The sequence below is a fragment of the Tenrec ecaudatus genome, chromosome 4 (assembly GCF_050624435.1).
Source record: "Tenrec ecaudatus isolate mTenEca1 chromosome 4, mTenEca1.hap1, whole genome shotgun sequence".
NCBI lineage: Eukaryota > Metazoa > Chordata > Mammalia > Afrosoricida > Tenrecidae > Tenrec > Tenrec ecaudatus.
Window position 1 is genome coordinate 23,296,486 of NC_134533.1, and position 23,836 is coordinate 23,320,321.

Here is a 23,836-nt window from a genome sequence, read left to right on the forward strand (position 1 = left end):
TTTAAGACACCTATTACTCCTCACCAAAGTAGGATGGACAACATTGCCATTGTGGACTGTATGATGTGTCAATTGGCCTTAGTGTCCCCTGCGACTATGGTTCTGGTCTGAGTCCCTCAAGGTATTGGCTGTGTCTAAGAAGTTTTCAGAACTGTCTCCATATATGCACTATTATCTTCATGGATATAGTTACAGCAAAGGTAAATAACAATGTATAAGATCTCTGTCAGACACACACACACACACACATTTGTGGGTATACGCCCACTTTCTCCCTTACATCTGTTTAGCCTGCATGCTTATCCATGCAGCTGCTTGTAGACCACCATTGTTGCAGGTTTATGTATATGACTGTGTTTGCCTCTGTTGTCCTTAACTCTCCCACCCCATCAGGGTCTTCCCTTTCCTCCACTGTTTTGTCTGCTGGCCTCCCTCTTACTGCATATTGCCTTCTCCTGAGTCAATAAGTCTACTCTAGCCAGTAGTTTACCTTCCCTCCTTAAAAATAAATAATTAAATAAATAGACAAAACTATTGCTGGCTAAGGAGCCCTCGTGGAGTTGTTGTGTAGTAAGTATTGAACTCTTACCTGCGAAGTTGGTGTTTCAAACCCACCTGTCACTCTGCAGGAAAAAGATGAGATTCTTTGCTCCCATAAAGATTTCCATTCTTGGAAACCCTGTACAGAGAAGCTCTGACAAGAGAGCTCCTCTTCTTCTCCCCATGTGGAGAGTGGATGTTCTCCATGTGCTTTTTGATTGAGAGAGCTCTTATTTTATAAAGAGCTTGTTTTTGTAAAAATGAAATCAAAGCACTGAAAAGTTTAATTTTGTGAAACTGGGATTTTTTTTAGGAGTGATTTGAGGGAGGTGACAGAGATCATATATACGGGTATTTAAATGTGAAGCAATTTTTAGGAACACAATTTCAGAGTGATGGAAATATGATTGAAGCCACTTTATTTGTTTTTTATTGATGCCACTTTAAACAAAATGTAGAACTTGTCCTAGAAGTGTGAATTTTGGTGAGTGAATCAAGTTATGTTGAACACACACTCCGATTGGCTAAAACAAAAGTTTAATTTTTGTACTTTGTGGCATATGAAGAATCATCACAGAAGGAAGAACATTAGTCATTACTCATTTTGTGGGATTAGGAAATTGCAAGTGGAAGAGATGGAATAAAGTTACCTGTTTTTCAACCGAATAGGACAAACCTCCTGAGCTAAGACCATATGGAAGCATCCTGCTTGAGTGCCCATGTGTGTGGGGTTAGGCTGAGGCAGATGGTGCAGTCAGGGCCCTTGGCTGCTTGATCCAAGGGTTTTGGAGATGAGAGCGGTTAAGGAGAGAGGTGCCGTGGAAGGGTTATGTGTTGAGTGCATTGAGCACGTCTGCCTAAGAGGGGTAGTGATCTCAGTGAAAGGATATGGATGCATTGGAAGGTGTGTGGGGTTAAGATAAGGGAAGAGGGAGTGGGGGAGATGCTGATCCCCAGTGATACAGTCTGCAATTTGATCTAACCCTCTCTTTGAGATTAGGGAGAAGGTGACAAGATACTGTGTAAGAAACAAGATTCCAGATCTCTGGCCTCTTCTGTTCTCTAGGGCCTTCGAGTAAGACATTACAAGACTATAGGATTATTCTATTTAAGCTGGACGCTTTTGCTACCATTTTGAGATACTAGGCCAAAAGCTTTATTTATAGAACTTATTTTGATGTATTATCTCCATTACTTTTGCTTTCCTTACTGGTATCTAGCGATTGTTGTACTCTGCCTGGCAGGAAAGGTTGATTGTAGAGAATGTACACATAGACATACAGCTGAGTGATTGAAAATAGCTCTAAACTTTGCAAACAGGTCAGCCATAGTTTCACTTCGAGTTGTGGGAACATCAGTTGAGTTGCTGGGAGAATTCGGAAGGTTTTAATTACCCAACTCACGTGGTGTGCTTTGCTAGTTCACCTTGGCAATGTTTTGAAAGAGAGCATGAGTTAGAGATTTTCTGGTTTTGTGCTGATGGCATCTTTTATCAAGGAAATCCATGTGGAAACAACTCCACCCAGTACCAAAGACTGTAAGTAAAAAGCAGTTTCCTCTCCTACCTCTGGATCCCCCAGGGTCCTCCTTCTGCAGCCATCATGAGCACCTTCCCTTTATCCTTCCAGAGTTCTGCTCCCCTACTAAGAGGATTCAAAAAGTTTGTGGGGAAATTCCATTACCCTTAAATTCCACTTTTCCATGATATTTTTGAAACCCTCTCATGTAAGCATGCATAGGCCTTTTACTGACGTATTTCCTGCTGAGCAGTCCTTAGTCGAACACTATTGTAGGACGGTGGTACACTGTGGAAGGAGCATATAGATTTTCAGCATTTGCTCTTGTAAGCTGGTTTTGTGAAAGCCCCACCACATAGTTGGTGGGACACAGATATTCTTGTAGGATATATTTATTTCTAGAGCGGAAAATGCTGGATTCAAATGGCATGTGCCATTTTCACTATTGGTAAGATTCTAAAGAACCTTTTTAATACTTTGCTGTTAATTCCTTAAGAATCTTGTTAGTGGAGAGAGCTCTAATAGAGCAGTGGTGGTCGTACTACTACTCTACACAGCAACCAGAATGAAAGATGACTTGAAACACCGGAAAGATTTACGAAACGTCCTGTGATAAGCCCAGTGATCAAGCCTGTGTCTTTTAAGGACTTTTGATGCAAAGCAGCCGTCTGTTTGACAAACAGACTGCCCAGCTCTTTGCTGCTCTCACAGCAAATCTAGGCGCCATTGTTGTTGCAGAAGAGGCAGGTTGCCAACAGGACAGTGGGTTTGGTGCTGATAGTCAAATTTCTATTTTACCCAAATATTTGTGTCACCCATTTATAATAGGTATAAACTGGAAACTACATTCAGTCCTTTTCTCTGATAAACGATATGAGACTCTCCAGTCAGCAGAAGTCATCATCTAAGACCATTAGAGCAAAATACTATTTTAAGTGTTCCAGGAAAAAAATATTTTTTATACAAATTGTGATGTACTTTACCAAATAGAGCCCTGTGACACAAATCCTGAATCCAAGCCTCAGTTGCTGCTGTGAATCGCAGGTCCCATAATCAGTTTCCTTCACTTTTAGCTTCATCCTCTGAAAAGTAAGAGTGAAAATGCTGAAGAATCTCCTCTGAGAACTCAGAAAAATAATTATACAGTCATTTCCAGAAGGTTATGTATTACAAAAATGACTCTTCAGAGACATCAAGATTATAAGGGAATTTAAAAAGTAACTCTGTTTTAGGGGGAAAAAATGAGTCACATTCTGCCTACATGGAACTAGCATATGGTGCAGCCTTGATGAGCTGCACAAGTGGGCTGAAATCAAACTGCAGTTTGAGAGAGGAGCATGATGATTCATTAGATGAGAGAGATCTGGCCTTATGGCAGAGCAGTGAAATCAAGGAGAAACTGGTGGTCTTGGAATGTGGCAAATTTGAGCTTTGAGCATTAGCAGACAGTCCAGTGGCTGAGCCCCTGGTGTTGGGATTGGTGCGCTGCCTAGTGTCATGTTCTCTGTAGCTGTCTCCCCTCTATGGCTTCAGAGCTCCCAGTTCTTCCACAGTGGGGAGACTGCTACCTTTGTCTTTCAATGCATTGTTTTACGGATCTTGGAAAGTAGAAGCCACCAGGCAAATAGTTAACATTGAAGTGGCGTGACTATTGGGTTCATACTAAAGAGAGAACATAGAGATTGCGACTGCTCAGAGAAAACGACACAGCAGCTTAGCTACCCCGTGTAAGTGGCTCCTGCGACAACACCAGTTTGTTGTTCAATGCTGGCAGTGCAGCAGGTAGGAATTAAAGAATGAGGCTAACATTCTCCCTCCCTCTCCCCCAGTAGGGAACTGTGGGGATGAGGGGTGGTCAAGAGAGGGAGGGGGAGCCTAATGGGGAGTGGGTGATTACTTCGAGAGAGAGTAGGTACTTTGGTAGGAAGTAGGAAAAGCTACCATGATATTTTGCATTCCTTGCCTGCCTCACACTTGGAGCCCAGGTGGCATATGGTTACCCACTGGGATTTGATCCACAAGGTTGTCAATTCAAAACCACCAGCCGCTCCTTAGGAGAAAGATGGGGCTTTCTACTCCCATAAGAAGTTACAGTCTCGGAAATTCACAGAGGCAGCTCCACCCTGTCCCCTACAAGGGTCACTGTGAGTCGGCATTGACTCGTTAGAGTGCAGCAGAGGAACTCTAGAGGGGACCATTTTTACAGGGTCCAGGGCCAAGAACCATAGTTTTGGGGGACGCCAAAGAAAATTGGTAGAGCACAATCCACCGAGACAGGATTGTACATTTACTTTGTTTAGTGAGTAGCAATGGGGGTCTTAAAAGAGATCATGCACAGGATAAGTTGCAGCTCTTGGTCTCTCCCTGTCCAGAGGAAAGCAGAATGATGAAAAGCAAAGACACATGGAATCCATTCGTTTGGAGGACAGGTGGGTTACATGACATCAGTCTCCATGACCAAAAGAACTAAATGGTACTTGGGTGCCACCCCCCAACTGTTCTGAAAGGAATAGAAGGCCCTGGATAGATGGCAGAGAATTGTAAACAGAAATTAATCATGAAAAATACCAGGCATATTAGTCAGACAGAATGGTGGAACTAGACTATATAGCTCTTAGTTGCTCTTCAGGTCTGCAACTGAACTCACTCCCATTGCTCAGTGCTCAGCCAGACCAAAGCCAGGTCTTAAAAAGGAACTGCAGAGAGGCAAGTACACAAGTGCCTTAGACTACTCAAGGTTTCAGATGGGGAGAGCAGCATTTTACCCGAGGACAGAGTTCAGAATGGCTGAGTTCTTCTTTAGAAAAGAGGAGAAAGGGGAACAGGCAAACAGGGAGAAAGTGGGATACGTGATGCTACATTGAGGGGATTGTGATGAATGAGACAAAAAAAAACCTGTAGAAATTGTTGAATGTGAAACAGATGACCTGTGCTGTAAACCTTCACTAAAAATTTAAAATAAAAAGTAAAAATAAAAAAGCATTAACAAAGCAAAGATGCCACCGTGAGGGCTAAGGTGTGCCTGTGCCTGACCTAAGCCACAGCATGTTATATGCACGCAAAAGCTGGATGGTAGATAAGGTAGACTAAAGAACTGATACATTGGAATGCTGGTCCTGGCCACCAACATTGAAAGTGCCAAGGACTGACAAAGCATCTGTCTTGGGCCTGTGTGATCATGAGGTGTCTAAGGGATCAGGTATCAGACATTAAAGAAAAAATAGCACTCCATTGTGTGCCTTCCTCCCCATACGATCAATCGTAGAAGACAAACAGGTACATAAACAAATGTAGTGAAGAAAGCTGATGTTGCCTGGCTATCAAAAGATAGCGTCTGGGGTCTTAAAGGTAAATAGCATCCATCTAGCTCAGAAGCAACAAAGCCCACATGGAAGAAGCACACCAGCCTGTGTGATCAGGAGATGTTGAAGGGATCAGGTATCAGGTATCATCAGAACAAAAAATCTTACCATATTGAATGAGGGGGGAAGTGCAGAGTGGGGACCCAAAGCCCATCTGTAGGCAACTGGACATCCCCTTATGGTCATGGAGAGGAGATGAGCCAGTCAGGCTGCAGTATAGCAACGACGAAACAGACAATTTTCCTCTAGTTCCTAAATGCCCTCCCTCCCCCTCTGCAAATCATGATCCCAATTCTACCTTACAAATTCGGCTAGACCAGAGCATGTACACTGATACAGATAGGAGCTTGAAACACGGGGAATCCAGGACAGATGATCCCTTCAGGACCAGTGGTGAGAGTGGTGATAACGGGAGGGTGAAGAGAAGGTGGGGTGGAAAGGGGGAACCAATTACAAGGATCTACATATAACCTCCTCCCTGGGGATGGACAATAGAAAAGTGGGTGAAGGGAGATGTCAGACAGTATAAGATATGACAAAATAATTTATAAATTATCAAGGATTCATGAGGGAGGGGGGAGTAGGGAGGGAAGGGGGAAATGAGCTCTTCTGCCAAGGAGAGCAAATGTTTTGAGAATTATGAGGGCAATGAATGTACAAATGTCTTTGCACAATTGATGTATGTATGGATTGTGATAAGAGTTGTATGAACCACCAATAAAACGATAATAAATAAAAGAGGGGGGAAATCGTTGTAATGTAAACTGGATGAAAGTGTTTTGTCCTCAGAAGGTCACACATAGCATCTTCACAATCCTTATTAGCATTAACTATCCAAGGATTTATACTCACCCTTTGCTACCCAAAGCCCACTCAAGGACTTCACAAGGGAGCTGAGAGCTCAAGGTTAAGAATCCTGACAGACGAGGTTTTAAAATTTGTCATTATAGAAGGGAGGTGCATACTGGCCAGGGTGGACAGAGGAGAGGAGATTGAGCTCTGTTTATAAGTGTCTGTTAGGGGCATGCATGATGACTCATTAGGCAGTAAAGAGGCTGAAACCCTAAGCTTCAATCTAAATCATGAAAATAGACTAGCTGTATCATACAGCAAGTATCACAAGGAAAAATGAAATGGTTTCCCCTCAACTCAGAGAATTTTTCAACCCTGCTGAATAAGACTGATGACAAGTTATAACAGACCTGATGTGTAGGAACTGGACCGTTCAGCATATAGAGCCTGTAACGCATTGTAAGGAGAGGCTCAGGAGATGGTGGAACTAGGAAGATGAGGATACCCTGTGCATTCCTGTTCAATCCACTTAGTAGATTTCACCCTCATTGTACAGATGAGCAAAATAGCGTTCAGTAGTTGCCGTAGCTTCTTTTAGTATGGTGTGTGTGTGCCCAGGATCCTGGATTCGATCTTGTGGTAGCTGCTCTTCACCTGCTACGGGTTCCCAAGGAAGGTGGGCTGGCTGTTTCAGGCAAACTCACATCACAATGAAGTGGGTTAGCCAGAGAAGCTTTGCAGTTGGACCTCCTTTTTGGTTACGTGGTGTTCTAGGGATGGTGCTGGGAAAGCTTGAGTTTTCCAAAGCAGAAAGCCCCATCTTACTGAACCAGCCATATTCATAGACAGAAAGAGAAAGAATCAAAGAACATTGCAAGCTGTCCAGAAGGCAGCAAGCATTAGTGAAAGTACAGTTTCTGCACTTCGTTTCCATCTACTTCTAGTTAGACGTTTGTGTCATGGCTCGATTGTATCTCAGTCATCCCTCCGTCCATGGCATTTTTTGGTGAACTTAGACTTACAGACCAGGATGGAGTTGGGGGGGGGGAGGGATTTGAGCTGCCCACTTCTACAGAGGAAGAAACAGGTGCTTGACACAATGGATGTATGTATGGATTGTGATAAGAGTTGTACGAACCCCTAATAAAATGATTAAATAAATTTTTCAAAAAGATGTTAAGTCACACACTTACCAAGTAGTGGCACCAACCTTCATGATATCTTGTTAGAGCAGCAGTTCTCAAACCTGTGGTCGCAACTCCTTTGGGGGTTGAATGACCCTTTCACAGTGGTCACCTAAGACCATCAGAAAACACATATTTCCCATGGTCTTAGGAATCAAGACACTGCTCCGCCCACATGCAGATATGCCCACATACGAGTATCCGGTGCGAAGACTGTTACACATGGTACACCATGCTTCTAGACAAAATTTCACTTATTTGTCATTAGAAATATTTGACAACATAGAATTTTATATTGTTTTTGTGACTGATCACAATGCTTTAATTATGTTCAATTTGTAACAGTGAAAATACATCCTGCATATCAGATATTTACATGATGATTCATAACAGTAGCTAAAAGACAGTTATGAAGTAGCAACGAAAATAATTTTATGGTTGGGGGTCACCACCACATGAACTGTATTAAAGGGTCAAAGCATTAACCACTGTGTTAGAGACTTTGGGTGTTTGTTTACCTCCTTATCAGGTCTACTTTCAGGAAAATGGCTGGATTCAACCTTATGGCCCTCAGCATTTAGACAGCTATTTCTGGGGTTCCTGTACATTTGCCCTCAGGCAAGCTGTTAGCCCAGAACAAGACAGCTTTGCTTTATATATTTCCCAGCTCCTTCATTTCCTGGTTCCATGGGACTGAGGTAGTGTCTTCATTTCTGTGCACTATTCTTCACCTGTAAAATGGACGTAGGTTAGGCCTGAAGATTTAAGTAAAGCACATGACATAACAGTAATTGATCAGTATTAGAATTATTGCCATTTTGCAAATGTCTAACCAGTTGCCCCAATTTCAAGAAGACATAGATTTATAAACCTTTTAAATGTTTTATTATGCTTTAGTTGAAAATTTACCCAGTGAATTAATTTTCCAATCAATAATTCATGCACAGATTGTTTGCAGGGCATGAGTTGCAGCTCTGCAATGTGTAATGTGATAGCATGTCCCCCTTTATTTACTCCCTGGTTCCCCATTCTCGTCATGCAGTTTCCCAGGCCTCCTGATCTTTGTGCTCGGCAAATGTTTCCCTTTGGGTCTTTTACAGCGCATTCTTCATGGGTGTTTTGGTTTCATTTGCAGGCCCCTATAGCCATGTATTCTTTGGATAGAAGGCGTTCCAAGTGAGAAGGTTGTCTCGGGACAGTAGTCTTAGGGTTTCCTCTAGTCTCTCTCAGATTGTAAGTCTGACCCCCCCCCTCCCCCCCGTTCTACATGTGCACGCATTCTAACTATGGTTTTTTATCCTGGCCAACACGGACAGTGGTGATAACCGACACCATCTAGTTCTTCTGATCTCAGGTTAGAGGAGGTTGTGGTTTGAAGGGCTGTTTGCCTTCTTGACCAGTTGCTTCTTGGAGTCTCTGGTTTTCTTTGTTCTCTTTTGCTCCAGGTCAGAAATGACCAGTAATTGCTTCTTAGCTGGCCTCTCACAAGTTATTAAGACCAGAGCGCTACTCATTGGACTAGTTGTCGTTATCTTTATGAACTGACCCCCAAGATTTTGGACCATAGTCTACAATTGCAATACTTTAGTCCTGGTGCATAAGTAGTGTCTATAATTGTACCCATTTTCGTGCTGTCTTTTATGAGGGGTTTCAAAAAGTTAATGGAAAGATTCCATTATCTTTTTTTTTTGCATTTATTTTTTTCCATTATCTTTTAATTATATTTTTCCACAAATATTTTGATGCTCAAATATATAAAGCAAGACCCTGTCTTTCTTTCTCGTACTCTTCAGCCTGAATAACCTCACGTGTATGTTTGGGGGGAGCATATTGCTGCTTTAAAAACTGTTCGGAAGTCTCTCTCTCTCTCTCTCGCTCTCTCTCTCTCTCTCTCTCTCTCTCTCTCTCTCTACACACACACCCCACTTACAAAAACAAGGGAACTTAAAAAGTTCATAGAAAAATTCTATTATCTTTTAATTGCATTTGTTCTTTTTGAAGTTCCCTCGTATTTATGTAGAAAGATCCTTTACCATACATATGCATGTGCACAAGTGCATGCCTTACAACCTCCCTTACCTATTTAGCATGTGATTCAGCCAGCCATCTGTTTATGAAGGCTTGTGTGTTGCTATGATGTGGAACAGGTTTCAAAGGAGCCTTTAAGTCTAGGAAGAAAGCCTGGCAATTTGCGTCAATGAAATCATCCAGTGAAAACTGTATGAACTGCAGGGTTGCCACCAGTTAGGATCGTCTTGATGGCAGCTAACAGAGCCTGGCAGAAAAAGCAGTTGTTTAAAAAATAGCTTCAAATAAAGATTTGGTGAGTTAGCAATTTAAAAAAATTTATTTAGGCCAGCTTCCCTATTTTCTAGGAGACTCGAGGGCTGGAAAGGACAAACCTAAGGACCCTGTCTTGCTTTCTCTCACTCTCCAACCTGAATAGCCTCACGGTTATGTGTGAGGGGACCATATCACTGCTTTAAAACCTCTTTGGAAACCTCTAATCTGAATTGTAGTTAAATTCTTTATCCGCTCCCTGCCTTGAATCAAAATTTTTTCAGATATTAATAAGGGCATTACTAACACTAGTTTTAAGCACTCAGAGTCCTGTTAATGAGGCCAAGGTCATGTGTTCAGGACTTATGTAGGTTATTGGACGTCACTGCTACTCCATTGTCTCCAGAGTTGGTGATTCAGTTGTGCCCTGTAAAGAGCTACTGGTGGCAAGTGAGTCAAAGACCATCTTCCTGGAAAAAACAGTGCTGTGTCATTTACTCAACTAAAAATTCTGTATAGGCCATCAGAAAACTCAGAGGGAAAATGGCTCATTGCTTGCTTTACTGTAAGTAAGGAAGGCTTGTAGGATATTTGGAGTTGGGAATCAGCCCCAAGAGGGGATGCTGGGTCTGGAAGCATGCCCCAAATGTAATTCTCTCCAGATATGTCATCCCTCAGGGAGATTGTGGGAATAGGTAGCATGCTTTTGAGAGTCCCTGTACCATTTAAAAAGCCGTATGAGTGCACATTTGGAACATTTTGATCTATCACAAGAGATAATACTGTTTATTTTCCTCGGAGCTAACTAAAGCTCATCCTTTCTCCTCTATCACTTTGTCACTCTTCATCCCCCTCATAGTGTCTTGGCACTTAAGATTTAACAGTAAAAAAAAATTGTTTTTAATCTATTTCCAAGAGATCTGGAATAGGCTTTATACCTTCCATTCCTTGTTTGATGATAGAGAAAGGCACAAGAGTGTCTATATTTTTGTTTTTCTACAGAAATGGAAGATATAGGAAACCCAAGCCCATATATATATTTTTGTTTCTATTTTTCATTCTGTTTTCCTCTCCCCAAAGCATTTATTTTTTTCACCCAGACTAGGCAACAGATTATTGTTGCTGTTAGGGGCTTTCTTTTTACTTAAAAAAAAAATCATTTTATTAGGGCACATACAACGCTTATCACAAGCTGTTAGGTGCTTTCAAGTCCACTCTAAGTCATAGCGCCCCTGTGTACCACAGAATAAACCACTTCCCAGCGCTGTGTTACCCTCACAGTTGTTATCATGAGCTCACTGTGTCAGTCCATCTCCATAAGAGTCTGCCTCCTTTTTGTTGCCCCTTTATTTGACCAAATAGGATGTCTTTTTCCAGGGCCTGGTCTCCTAATAACGTGTGTACAATACAGGAGATGAAATCTTATCCTTCCAAGGAGCATTCTGGTTGTACTTCCTTCACGATATATGTTTTTTGCCTGGCAATCCATGGTACTTGCAGTATTCATCACCAACATCGTTATTCAAACGCATCACTTTTCATGTAGTTGTCTTTATTCATTGTCCAATTTCCATATGCCTATGAGATGATCGAAAATATCATGACTTGGCGGAAGTGGACCTCAGCCTTAAAAGTGATGTCCTTGCTCTTTCATACTTCCCAGAGGTCTGCACAATACCACATGTCCTTTGATGTCTTGAATGCTGTTTCCATGATCCTTGATTGTGGATCCAAGTAAAATGGAATATTTGATAACCTTTTCTCCATTGTTTCTGTTGGTCCAGTTGTGAAGATTTTTGTTTTCTGTAAAGTTGCAGTCTTTTATTTTCATCAGCAACCACTTTAAGTCTTGCTTTCATCAAGCAAAGTTGTGTCTTCTCTATATTGCAAGTTGTTAATGAGCCTTCCTCTCCTTCCTGATGCAGGATTTAGTTTATCTTTTGGAATTAGTTGCTCAGCATAAAGATTGACTTAAATTGGTGAAAAGATAGCACCTTGACTACGTCTTTAAACCATACAGTATTCCATTGTTCCGTTCAGATGGATGTCTCTTGGTCCATGTACCTACACTCATGATTGCAGTGAATTGTTCTGGAATTCCTGTTATTTGCAATGTTGCCCATGGTTTTTATGATCCATACAGTTGAATACGTTCGCACAGTCAATAAAGTGCAAATCAACAACTTTCAAGATCTAGCTGACATTGGCAGCGACACCATTCTGTCTTCCATTTTGCATCATTTTCTGAGTCCAGTCTGTTTCTGGAGCTCGCTGTTGATGTGCTTTTCTGCAACCATTTTGAAATGTCTTCTTTTGCTACTTTTTACTTGCGGTGATGTTAATTATATTGTTCAGTAATTTCTGCATTCTGTTGGCATCTTTGAAATGAGCACAGATGGTTCTCTTCCAGCCAGATAGTTGTCCTCCAAATGTCTTGGCATTGACCTGATCTGAGTACTTCCAGTGCTTCATCTTGTTGGAGCATTTCAATTGATATTCCGTCAAGTCTTGCTTTTTGCTAATACTGTCAGTGCAGCTTGAGCTTTCTTCACTATCATTAGTTCTTGATCATGTCCTACCTCTTGAAATGGTTGACCAGTAACTCTATTTCTCCCATCTTTGGATGCGTCCCACATCATTCAAAACTTTGCCCGTAGAATCCTTTAGTATTGCATATTCATTTTGGCTTTCTAATTCTAGCTTAAGGAAAGACAAACCCTTGAGAAAATACTCTGTGTATTTACTCTCCTTATATTGGCCTGTCTGAGGGAATACAGTCGTGTTTTTTTTAATCCATTTTAATTTTCCTTTGAAAAACCCGGGTAATTTAATGGCAGGCTGACTAGTTTCCCATTTACATGGATTCTTTTCTTCAAGCTTTAAAAAAGGAATTTATTTGTTTTTTCTGAGAACATACACAGCAAAGCATATACCAGCCCAGCAACTTTGACTTACACCCATTAGTGACAGTAATTACATTCTTTTTAGTTGCACAATCCGGGAGAAAGAGAAGCTATCCACTTACGTAAAGTCTGAGCATCTCAAAGGAACAGTTCTACCCTGCTCCATAGGGTCACTGATTAGAATTGATGTGATGTCATTGAGTTGTGCAATCATTTTCACCCACTTTTTCTGTGTTCTTGCCCTGTAAGATTTCTATCAAATCTTTCAAGTTGCTGTTGTCAATTGAATACCATACAATTCCCAGAGGAATGCTCAAGCAAACGTTTTATTAGTTGATAGTTGGACTGAATGAATGTTTGGTTTGAAGACTTCAGGGGATCTCTTTAGTTTATGGTTTCAAGATTATCCCACGGCAATAGTTTTACGAGTTTAATCATCACGGCACCAAGAAGTCTGGATTCTATGAATATTTAAAACATTATTAGCTATTTCCCCCCTTTTGATCAGAATTCCTTTATAGAATCTTTGTTCAGTTATGGTATCAGGACTCCAGCCAGTTCTTCTGGTCTCAGTGTATGTGAGAAAACCCCATGACCATCCTATGCCCGTTGGAAAAAATCTCTCAAGATTATCCCTTTGGAATCCCAAACAACAGACACAATAACCTTCTGAGCTGACCTCTCTTCCTTGAGTTTTTGTGACCCACCTTGGAAGCCACTGTTTTTGATTAAACCTTCTTTTTTGGACGGATTATTAATCTGGGTTGACTGACACATTATGGTACCGAGAGTGAGGTACTAGAGAAATCATTAGATGGAGAGTGGATGCTGTGTGACCTCTGTCTTATGGTAGCTTTTCTTCTTTAGTTTGCCAGAGGTCAGATATGGCCATGCAGTTTACTGGGTTGTTTTCTGGAAACAACAAGGGAAGTTAGTTTTGATTCTTTTCCTTGGTTCTTGTCTTTGGTTATTCCTGTTTAAATGATGAAAATGGATGTTGTTAATGATATTTTGAGCTAATTTCTCAGAGACCGTGCTCCTTAGTAAAAATGGCTGACAGAAGCCCCTGGCTTGATGCCTAAGGCCATATTTTGTATCAGTGGAATAGTTTAGATAAGGATTAAGAGAAAATAGATGAGGATTGAATTTGACTGTTTTAAGAATTGAGTTGAGACTCACTCACTCACTCATTCTCTCTCATATTCACTCACTCTCTCACTCTCTCACAAAAAAAGAGTTGAGTTTCTGATTCTACTATGTTTATACTGATTTCTTCTGCTTCTTGTTATTGAGTAAATCTATGTTTATACTGATTTCTTCTGCTTACTGTTATTGAGTAAATTTCTTCTGCTTATAGTTATGATAGAAATGATTTTTGGGGGGGTATGAAAATAGAGAGCTTGTAATAAGCCCACTTGCTTTCAGCCATTACTTTGAATCCTTAAATGGGTTAGGTTACGTCTCCAAAGAAGGCTCTGAAAAGATAAGCCCCACTCAGTGTCTTGAGTGCTCAGGACATTGGAAGGTGAAGAGACTTGCCTAGGGGGCCATTGACAGATTGAAGAAAAAAAAAAGAGGGATCCTTTGTTTTTCTTTCTTCAGTTTTGAACTAGTGCTTTGTGCCAAAAGCTGGAACAAATTTGGAGCCATGGAAGGAACTCTGTTCTTGGACAGAACTGTTAAAAAGACACTGTGGGCAGGCTGAAATGCTTGCTAAGTGACCACCTGGATGCACTTGTTGAGTGGAAGTGAGAAAAATGCAGCAATAAAGACACAGGTTGAGTCTGGCCACTGACACCCGTGGACTTGGTTCACAGGGACTAGAGAAGACAAGAGTGGGTTGACTGGTCTTAAGTTCATGAGAATTTGTGATGTTGTCCATGGTCTAAAGGCAATATGACCAATGGGCATCGTGGTGAGACTAAGTGAGGTGGCCCACATTTGAGTTGACTAGAACCTGACCAGATGAAGAAGAAACGGTTTTTGAGCCTGTGAACTGGTACATATATGCTGCTGACTTTATGGATGGCCTGTCCTGATGGCCTGTTTGACTTTACGTATGGATACAGACTCACCAGGTTCCAACTGGAATGAAGATTCTTCTCATATAAAGAACATGATTAGTCTCCGTGGGGCATTGAATTGATTGATGTAAGTGGGCAGTGTAGAAATTGGATACCCAAAATGGGGAGAATAGAGGTATGAAATTGTAGGCTTAAAAACTTTAATAGGTGGGGGAATATATTCATAGGAGTAGGGTGTGTATAAGCAGTTTTCAACACATTTTTAATGCAGTCTTTGTGGTAACAGGTGCCTCGGCTGTTATTTGGGTCAGCTTATACTTGAGTATATACGGTAACTACAGTGGTTAGGCATAGAATATTGTTGTGTTGTTCACTTGTAGAGTAATATGTTTAAATGAGGCTTTGGCACATATTCTATGCTTTTTATTTTTATCCTGTTAGGCACAAATATGATTTTGTTATTGTTTAAAAATTATATATGGCTAAAGAGTTGTTTAAAACTGTCAGGGGGTATCAATACTGTCAACTGAAGGGGTGGTCTGTGGCAGCTACATAATCTGTCAACTTGAATGAAGGGGTGGAGTCTAGTTTGTCAATCAGGTCATAGCTAATGAGGCCTCTGTGTGGACATGGCCTTCTGAGAATTTTGGGAACTCATCTCTTCCTCCCTGGAGGTGGGACACACACACTGCCTGCTTCACGTTCCTGTTTAAGCCACATGGAGTCACACTGATGGCAACCATGGCCCTGGATCTGAAGCAGCTATATGGAAACCCATGCCAGCACTGAGATGCTTCCACAAGACTTTTCACCCACTGGCCTGTGATATAAAACTTATACACATATGAGTGTCTGTGGATTTGTTTCTCTAGTCAACCAAGACTCACACAGACTGTAACCAAGCTAAGATGAGTATTAGTAAGAGAACTTGTCTGCAGCCCTTTACTGATTGCAGAGACGTGTTTAAACCTGCTTTGTTTGGATGATGTCTCGACTCTCATGACCATCCAGTTGTAGCTGATTCAGGGTGACCCTCTTGGACAGAGTAGAATTATCCCTATGAATTTCTAATACTACAACTCTTAAGGAGTAGAAAGCCCCATCTTTATCCTTCAGAGTGGCTGGTGGTTTCACACTGCTGACCGTGCAGTTAGCATTCCAACTCCTCTTGGAAGATACAGGCAGGCGTAAATTATTTTGATAGACTCCCTGGTAGAGGAATGAGTTATGTATTGGTTTGCTTAACCATAAGACCTGAAGTTCAGAACCACCAGCTGCTCGGCTCATTGGGAGAAAGGACTTTCTATTACCATAAAGATTTATAGCTTTAGAAACCCATAGGGATAGTTCTGCTCTGTCCTATAGGGTCACGATGAGTCAGAATTCACTTGATGACTTAATAGCTGTGAGTTAGGTGATTTTAAAAAAAGTTACTGTGTTTAGCATATGCTTTGCCTTAATTGCCTATTTTAGACTTAACTCTTCATTAGCAGAACTGAAAACAACCCACTCCTCACTTGATATGTTCAGTTTCCAAAAACTAGTTTGTTGTGGGAAAATGACTTATAGGAAAATGCACATCAGGCCACAGAATGGGAGGATGGCTGTATTAGTTCCTAACTTTAAGATTACAACATTACATAACTGAGAAGCGTGGCTTAGTGTAGTAAACTCAAAAACATAATCACTACTGCCAGAATCACTCTCAACTCACACCTTGGTGGACATTAGTGCCAGATGTATATTAACGACACACAAAGTGGTATAGTAATTTGTTTGTTTACTATTGTCATAAATGCAAAATGTTGGGTGAAGATGAATGTTAAACGTGAAGAACATGTGTATATAGAATTGAGTGAAAATCAAATTGCATGTATGACCACTCATTTTATGCCAACCAAGAAACTTCTCAGCTTTAAGGAAGAAGACAGAGCGTAATATCTTTAAATTAATCCCAGTTCTGGCTGTCTTTCAGAATTCTCACACTTTCCATTGTAGACATTGTCCTTAGTGACGTTCAGCTGTTCTCTGTCTGTGGCCAGGGTCAGACTGAGTATAGCCGGCAGAAGTTGTAAGTGGAAGTTTGAAGGAATCTAGGCAGCTTTAGAGAATCAATCTTCACTTGCAAGTTGGTTCGATAATGTTAAAAATAAAGCAAATTGGTTTTGTGGTTCCTCTATTTGCTTTTACCTTCAATTAACTTCCCCATCTTCTGATTTTTTTTCTGGTTTCTGTGGTTCACCACCACCCTGTGGCCACGGAGATGCATTTACCGAGGCAGGAACTTCGTGGCCTTTGAAGAGGTTCATGTTCCATCACCTCACCTACTCAGAAAGGTTGCTGGGGGAGTAGCATGACTGTTTCACATTCATATCATTGAATAGCATGATCCTTAACTGCTAAGGGAAGTGCCCGCCTTTAGCATTAGCTTTTTTCGTAATCTCCCTTATCAAAAAATATATTCTAAAAATCATTGTTTTGGTGGCCTGACTACTGAAAAGATTCAACCTTTTGAGATTTAGCCATTATTTTGCTGTCTGTTGTGATATATGGGGCAAGTCTCTTCTAGAGGCTTTTAGTTCTGTCTGAAAGCACTTACAAGTTGCTACTACTACAAAATTAGCATTGAGATCGTAAAGCAATGTATCTTTTTAAGACACAGTGTACTTTGAAATGGGAGAAGGAAGAGTTCTTGTGTTTTTCTTGGGAACAAATTTCCTATGTGGAACTGTGAAAAGTGGGCCATTGAGGCGTCTTCCCTGGTTTTTTAGAGTGAAGACACATGAAGGGATACCCCTCAAAGTGGAAGCAAGCCCCACTGGGCGGAGCTTTCACAGTAGACGTTTTCCCTGCGTGGTGAGCATCAGAACAACTGCTCTGCCTTCGTGCACCTAGTGGCGTCATCTGGGAAGGTTCACCTTTGTTCACAGTGAATTTTTTATAAACGCACCTTTGCTCGAACCTCGTTTTTTTGTGGCTGTGATTCCTGCTTGGGGGTGTGTGGCTCACAAACTTATGATTTTGAATACAGCTTACAAAGACAGCAGCACTATGGGAAAACTCAAGTGTACTAGTAGTTTCCTCATTTCAAAGAAGGTGAAATGTGGATTGATGACAAACGTCATTCTAGATGTCTGTCAACTTCCCGAACGGAAGAAAATGTCTGCTGGTAGTGCATTTGGACTTCGTTCCACCACTCCAGACTGTTAATCAAGGTTTCTATTTAGAGCTTCTAAAAAGATTGCATAACAGCATGTGATTAAAAAAGGTCTGATTTGTGGCAGACAGGACTAGTTTTGCCACCACGACATGACAACGCACCTGATCACGCAGCCATCTCAGTGCGCTAGTTTTTGGCAAAAACAAACAAAGGAAAAACAGCATGCCCCATTTACCTGACTCACCTGACCTTGCTCTGTGAAACTAACATTTTGTTTCTGTGAGTGAAGAGGGACATGAAAGGACAGCAATTTGATGATGTAGAAGAGGTGAATAAAAAGTGAGGGAGTTGCTGTTAGCCATCCAAACAGATTTGATAATTGTATTAAGTGTAATGGAGAGTACTTTGAAGGTAACAAGGTTGTTTTGTTAAAATTTAAATACGTAACTTGGGGTGTGTCTGGGTTTTTTTTGGTGTTTTGTTTTTTTTTTATTTACTCCCTCATAACCCAGAGAGAGGGAGCTCCAGGTATGGAGAGGCTAAATATTGGCTGGGTGTGTTTCTTCCGTTTCTTTTTAACCTCCCTGGGGAATTTTGTTGTGAACCATTGGAAACCATTTTCTTCAGAAAGGTGGTGGCTTCTTCGCTATATTCTGGAATTTCATTTGCAAAGTATACATTCCTGGGAAACAGAAAATATGTTCTTGCTTGCTTTCCTCCCTTTCTTGTTAGCTGGTTCCCAAGGCAGTCTAATGTCTCCCACTGGAACTGGCTGCTGCTGATTTCTAACAGCTGTCCCAGAGAGCTCTAACTCTGAGCCTTTACTCTTGCTGAGAGCACTAATCACATCCGGGCATTCTTCAACTGGTTCTTTTATCTTTGGCACTGATTAGGGGAGGAAGTCTCAGTGATCAGTGGTAACAACAGCAAGACTGCAGTTCCGCCTCAGAGCCGCCCTTTACAGAGTATTGGATCTTGCCAAAAATAGAGTAGACCTGACCCCCCTTAGGTTTCCAAGGGTGTAAATCTTAACAGAAACAGAAAACCCCATGTTTCTCCTGCGGAGTGGCTAGTGAGTTTGAACCACCTGCCTTAAGGTAGCCCACTCTCCTCCAGTGCTCCTGCGATCAGTGGTAGAGGCCAGAAAGAAGACTCTTACCTTTCAGAAAGCGTGGCGAGTTTCTTTTCTTAGGCTTTGTCATAGCCTTTGAGCAGACCATACATGGTTATTTTATGAACAGAGCAACTTGACACAATTATTAAAGTAATTTTTAAAATTTCCTTACACTATTTTTAGATTTGAAATACAATTTTATTTATTTTAAAAAAATTTTTAGACCCCAATTTTATTTTTTTATACAATGTTTTAGTCATCTTCAAGTTAAGAAATTTTGTCCAGATTCTTACTGGGAAACCCACAAAGTAGTTGTTTAATTGCACTTAATTGTCATATTTGTGCAAAAGAACAAAAGCCCTCACAGAGTTAGAAGCCACAAATACTTCTTAATTAGGGTTGGCATAGTTTTTCAAGGTGCTGGGTGTTATTAGGGACACTCATGTCTCTAATGATTTTAAGTTGCTCTAGTTGGTGATTTTTCAGTGGTACTGTGTACATTTTTTCTGCATTCCTTATATTAATTTGTCAACAGCTGAGGCCAGGGTGGGAAGGAAGGTGGGGGTGGATAACCCAGTTCACTGAACTGTCTAGTTTTCCCTCAATTTTTGCACTTTTAGTATTAAACCGATGACTTTTTTTCCGATGACCTTTTTAATGACACTTAAAAAATAATAATTCAGGAGGCTTAATCTCTCCTACCATTTTATTTCCATATTTAAACCACATTCAGACTCCTGAGGCAGAAGTAGTTTAGTTCACTTGTCATTGAACTCCCTGTTTGCATCCACCAGGCTCCTGCTTTCAGTGGCTCCTCTCATCCTACATGCAGAGCGGTTGAAATATTTGTCCAAATCCATGTTTTCCAAGTTGGTCTTCGTGAAAATTTACTGTAAGGAGGGCAAGTCCTAGCAGCCCAGTAACATCTTCACATGTTAGGGCATCTTTCACAGCCATGTGATTCTGGTGAAAATAGAAGAGTTATCTAGATGTCTGTCCTGTATTTTCTTAATTAGTAAATAATAAAAGCACGACCATAAGCAGTGAAATTCCTTGAGATTTGTTGCCATTGAAAAGAACCCCTTGAAATAACAAAAATAAAAAATAAAAGAAATCCTTGAACTTTGTACACTGTCTTTCTATAGGGAAAGTCATGTGACCAGTTCCAGTATACTGAGGTGAAACTAGGACAAACGGAACCAGTAACCCAACCAGTCCTAGCTAAGGTTACATTTTCTGTCTGCTGACAGTCGGTTACAGGGGCTCCTTCACCTGCATGCAACCTGGTTTTGCTCTCTGTGTCATACAGTGCAAGGGCCACTTCTCCCTTGCATGCTGTGGAGCACATCTGCCATTGTCTGTTGTCTGTAAGGTTGAGTCTGAGTAGCAGGCCGTGGACTTGGTTTCTCCCTGAAGGGGTCAAATGCAGACAGGTGGTCGCTGTTGTTACAGATTAAAGCACACATAGTGGTGCTCCTCTACCTTTGATTTAAGTAAATAAAAGTAAACCATGTGTTTGGGAAATAGTGCATTTAACTGAATAGAACTTCTCTTTCAAGGTCGCTGTGCTGTGTATGAATCAAGCTTGGGTGAAATCTTTGACGTATGGCAATCCTCATGATAAAAATGGAAAGCGAGCCTGTGGCATTTGGGAGTCTTCAGGGATACAATTTTAGAGTCCCTGTCTAAATATTGAAATGCCACCATTTGTTGTTTGGAGGGATTCGGAGCTAAATCGAGAATGGGAGCACCACTTATCTGCCTCACCTGCTAAGTATATCGATCTCCACGGCTCACCCGCAATAGCATTGCTCATGTGCAGTCCTTCTTGGTCTTTCCGCCAGTTTAAAGAGGGAGAGAAAGGGTGAGGCTCAACCTACATACATCCTCTGTCCTTCTCTGAGGTATTTGAGAGTCTGTCCCTGGTAGGCCCCAGTCTTCATCATTGGCATTGGTAGGGGTTGTTCCGCCAACCACATGATCCACTGGTTCCAATCTACCAGTTGCTCCCTGGGAGAAAGAGGAAGCCATTTGCGCTCAAAGATGCCCTCTAGGAAGTCTAAGAGGCAAGCTGCACTCTCCCCTGCTGGGCTGCTATGAGTTGGACTTTACTTGGTAATAGGCTTTTGGTTTTTTTCTAGTGTGTTTTTGCTTTTTAAAAAGAAGCCAGAGGTCGGAGGATTTGGAAAGAGATTTCCTACCACTCTATCATTCTGTGTTTTATGCTGAAGAAGATTCAGAGTTGATAAACAAGTTTGTCTAGGTCACCTTATAATGTCCCTGCTCCAAACATTTTAAAGCCCTTCACCCCAGTGGGGAGCCATTAGCTAGCAGGCACCAGTGCTCCCAAAGACCACTTCCTCAGCCAGTTTGCCTCTGGCCTTCTGAAGGTGGAAACACTCACTACTTGTGAAATTAGTTTGGACCATGGCTGCCTTTGGCAGATGAAAGCTACGCTGGAAACCGAGGCTGACAACCCAAGTTGTCAGACCACAGGAGGGAACAGGTCTTTACATTTTTTTTTTTTGCTTCAGGTCATTTCAGGCTGTGGGGGACTTCAAACACTGATGGCAGGGAGGAGTTTGGAGGATGTGAAATAAGTTTGTGTTTCTTCTGCTCCGTTAGCCACTGCTATCTTCATGGATCTGACACTATTTATCTGACAGTGCACTTAGTACTGCTTCGCCAGGGAAAATCACACAAAACAAGCCTGGTGCATCAGCACTTTCATTGTGTGCTGGGCTGTGCCTGCTTCACATGGTCACATCCCTTTTGAATCCAGTATTCCCTCTCCTTCCTCAGGCCTGCTTGTTTTCGGGGGCACTTCCCGAGTGTGTCCCTGAGCTCCTGTTTCTGCACTTCGTGTTTTGTGGGGCCCTGGACATTAAAACTGTGTGTATTTGTGGATCAGACAAGTGCACCAAGTGACTATCTTTGGCTTTGGCAGGCGAGGGTGCTGTGATGGCTTCGTTTAAGTTGGATTTCCTTCCAGAAATGATGGTGGATCATTGCTCTTTGAATGCCAGTCCCATGTAAGTATTTCTGTTGTCTGATTGGCCTGTTTTCTTCATTATATGATGAACTGGTTTCTTTCCTTAAAAAAGGGAAGAAAAAATTTGGTAAGGAAGTGAAATCCTGGATTCTAAGCCATTGTTGTTTTCTATTGTAGCCTGGTCCTGCCACATTTCTGCTGGTTTCCTCAAGGCTGTAGCTAAATTCTTTATACAACAGAGTGCACTTGGTGTGTAAGCAGCGACCACATTAGCCCAAGAGTACTGGTTCCAGTCTCTTCAAGCTGTAGTGCCTTTCCGTCTAATAGATTCCCAACATACGCTTTTGTGCTTTGGGTTGAATGTTCAAGGAAGATGGGGTTTGTTTTCTAAGTTAGCTGACAAGATCTCACCCCACAGAGGGGACTGGTAGCCAGTATGTATTTAGCATTGTGAACAGCATTCTATAAAGACATGCAAAGACTGACGCTGGCCCTTGATGTTTTTCCCAATCTAATTGAAAATGCAACTCAGCACATGATTCAGGAACATCAGACACCCCCACCCCCAAATGAAACAGGATCAATCTTGGTGGGCAGCTCGCCCAAATAAATTTTGGAAGGACACATCTGTGCTTCCAGTCTCACTTGCTTTGACCATGCTTCCAAGTATCTTGGCACCTCAAACAAACAAGTCTAGTGTTATTCAAAGCCAAGAATATGAAACGGTAGACAAACCCCTCAATAACAGGTGTTAGTACAAGCCTTTGAGCTCAGGCCTCCATGTGCAAATCAGCCTGCTTTGGGATTAAGGGAGACAGGTGTTGATAACAGCAGATACTGAGCAGCTCTTTGTGGGATAGTGTTTTTTTGGGGCGGGGGGTGGGGGGGTCACTGCTGCACTCAAAGTTAGCTGGCCTGTTCTTTTGAAATGGATCCCATGCCTTCTCTATAGTCTCTGGAATGAAAAGTAATTCAAATGAGCCTTTGTGTGACGGGCCTTTACCTCTGAATTTTTATTTTAATAGTAGACAATGTAAAATTACATTTTAATATCACCGTAAAGACTTAATACATAATAAAGGCATCCTGAAGGATGTCAGGTACATGATTCCTACCTAGATAGAGCATTTTGTGGCTCAATCTTACTCTGCTTTGCTATTGCCCGAAGTCCTACCCTGTCTCTCTCTTTTTAAAATCATTTTATTGGGGCTCATACAACTCTTCTCACACCCATGTGTATGGATTGTGAGAAGAGTTGTACATTGTACATGTGTTGCCATCAAACATTTTCTTTCTACTTGAGTCAGATGTCTCCCTTCACCCACTTTTCTGTTGTCCGTCCCTCAGGGAGGGGTTATAGGTAGATCATTGTGATCAGTTCCCCGTTCTCTCCCACCTTCCCCTTCCCCTCCTGGTATCTCTATTCTCATTATTGGAGCTGAGGAGTTTATCTGTCCTGGATTCCCTGTGTTTCCAGTTCTTATCTGTACCAGTGTACATCCTCATGTAGCCAGATTTGTAAGGTAGAATTGGGATCATGATAGAGCAGGGGGGCGGGGGGATGGCGAGAGGAAGCATTAAAGAACTAGAGGAAAGTTGTATGTTTCATCGGTTCTATACTGCACCCCAAAGCCCTACTCAGACACAACTTGTCCTCATCCTGTTTCCTCATCTTTTAGAGGGTGCATTAATTCAGGGTTCCATGTGGCCCATGGGCCACTTCATGAAAGGCACTTAACATATGAAAAATTCAGATTCACATCCAGAAACTCTTTTACTACAAGAATTTGTAGTGTAACAAGTGTCCCTTGTGGCATCTGACCCCTTTCCTTTTTTGAATAAGCAATAATTCCATTCCCTCTTAACAGCCTCTGTAACCACCACTTAGTTTTGTCTCAGTGCATTTCCCTACTCTACGTAGTTGATGGAAGCGTATCTATATACTTAGAGTGGTGTGAACTTGATTAA

At 41.6% G+C, this 23,836-nt stretch overlaps 1 protein-coding gene across 4 annotated transcripts in view; it reads left to right on the forward strand.

Annotated features, from left to right (window-relative positions):
• The window catches only part of CELF1 (CUGBP Elav-like family member 1), a 92,118-nt gene that overhangs the window by 34,179 nt on the left and 34,103 nt on the right, over positions 1-23,836 (forward strand). The window lies entirely within an intron of this gene.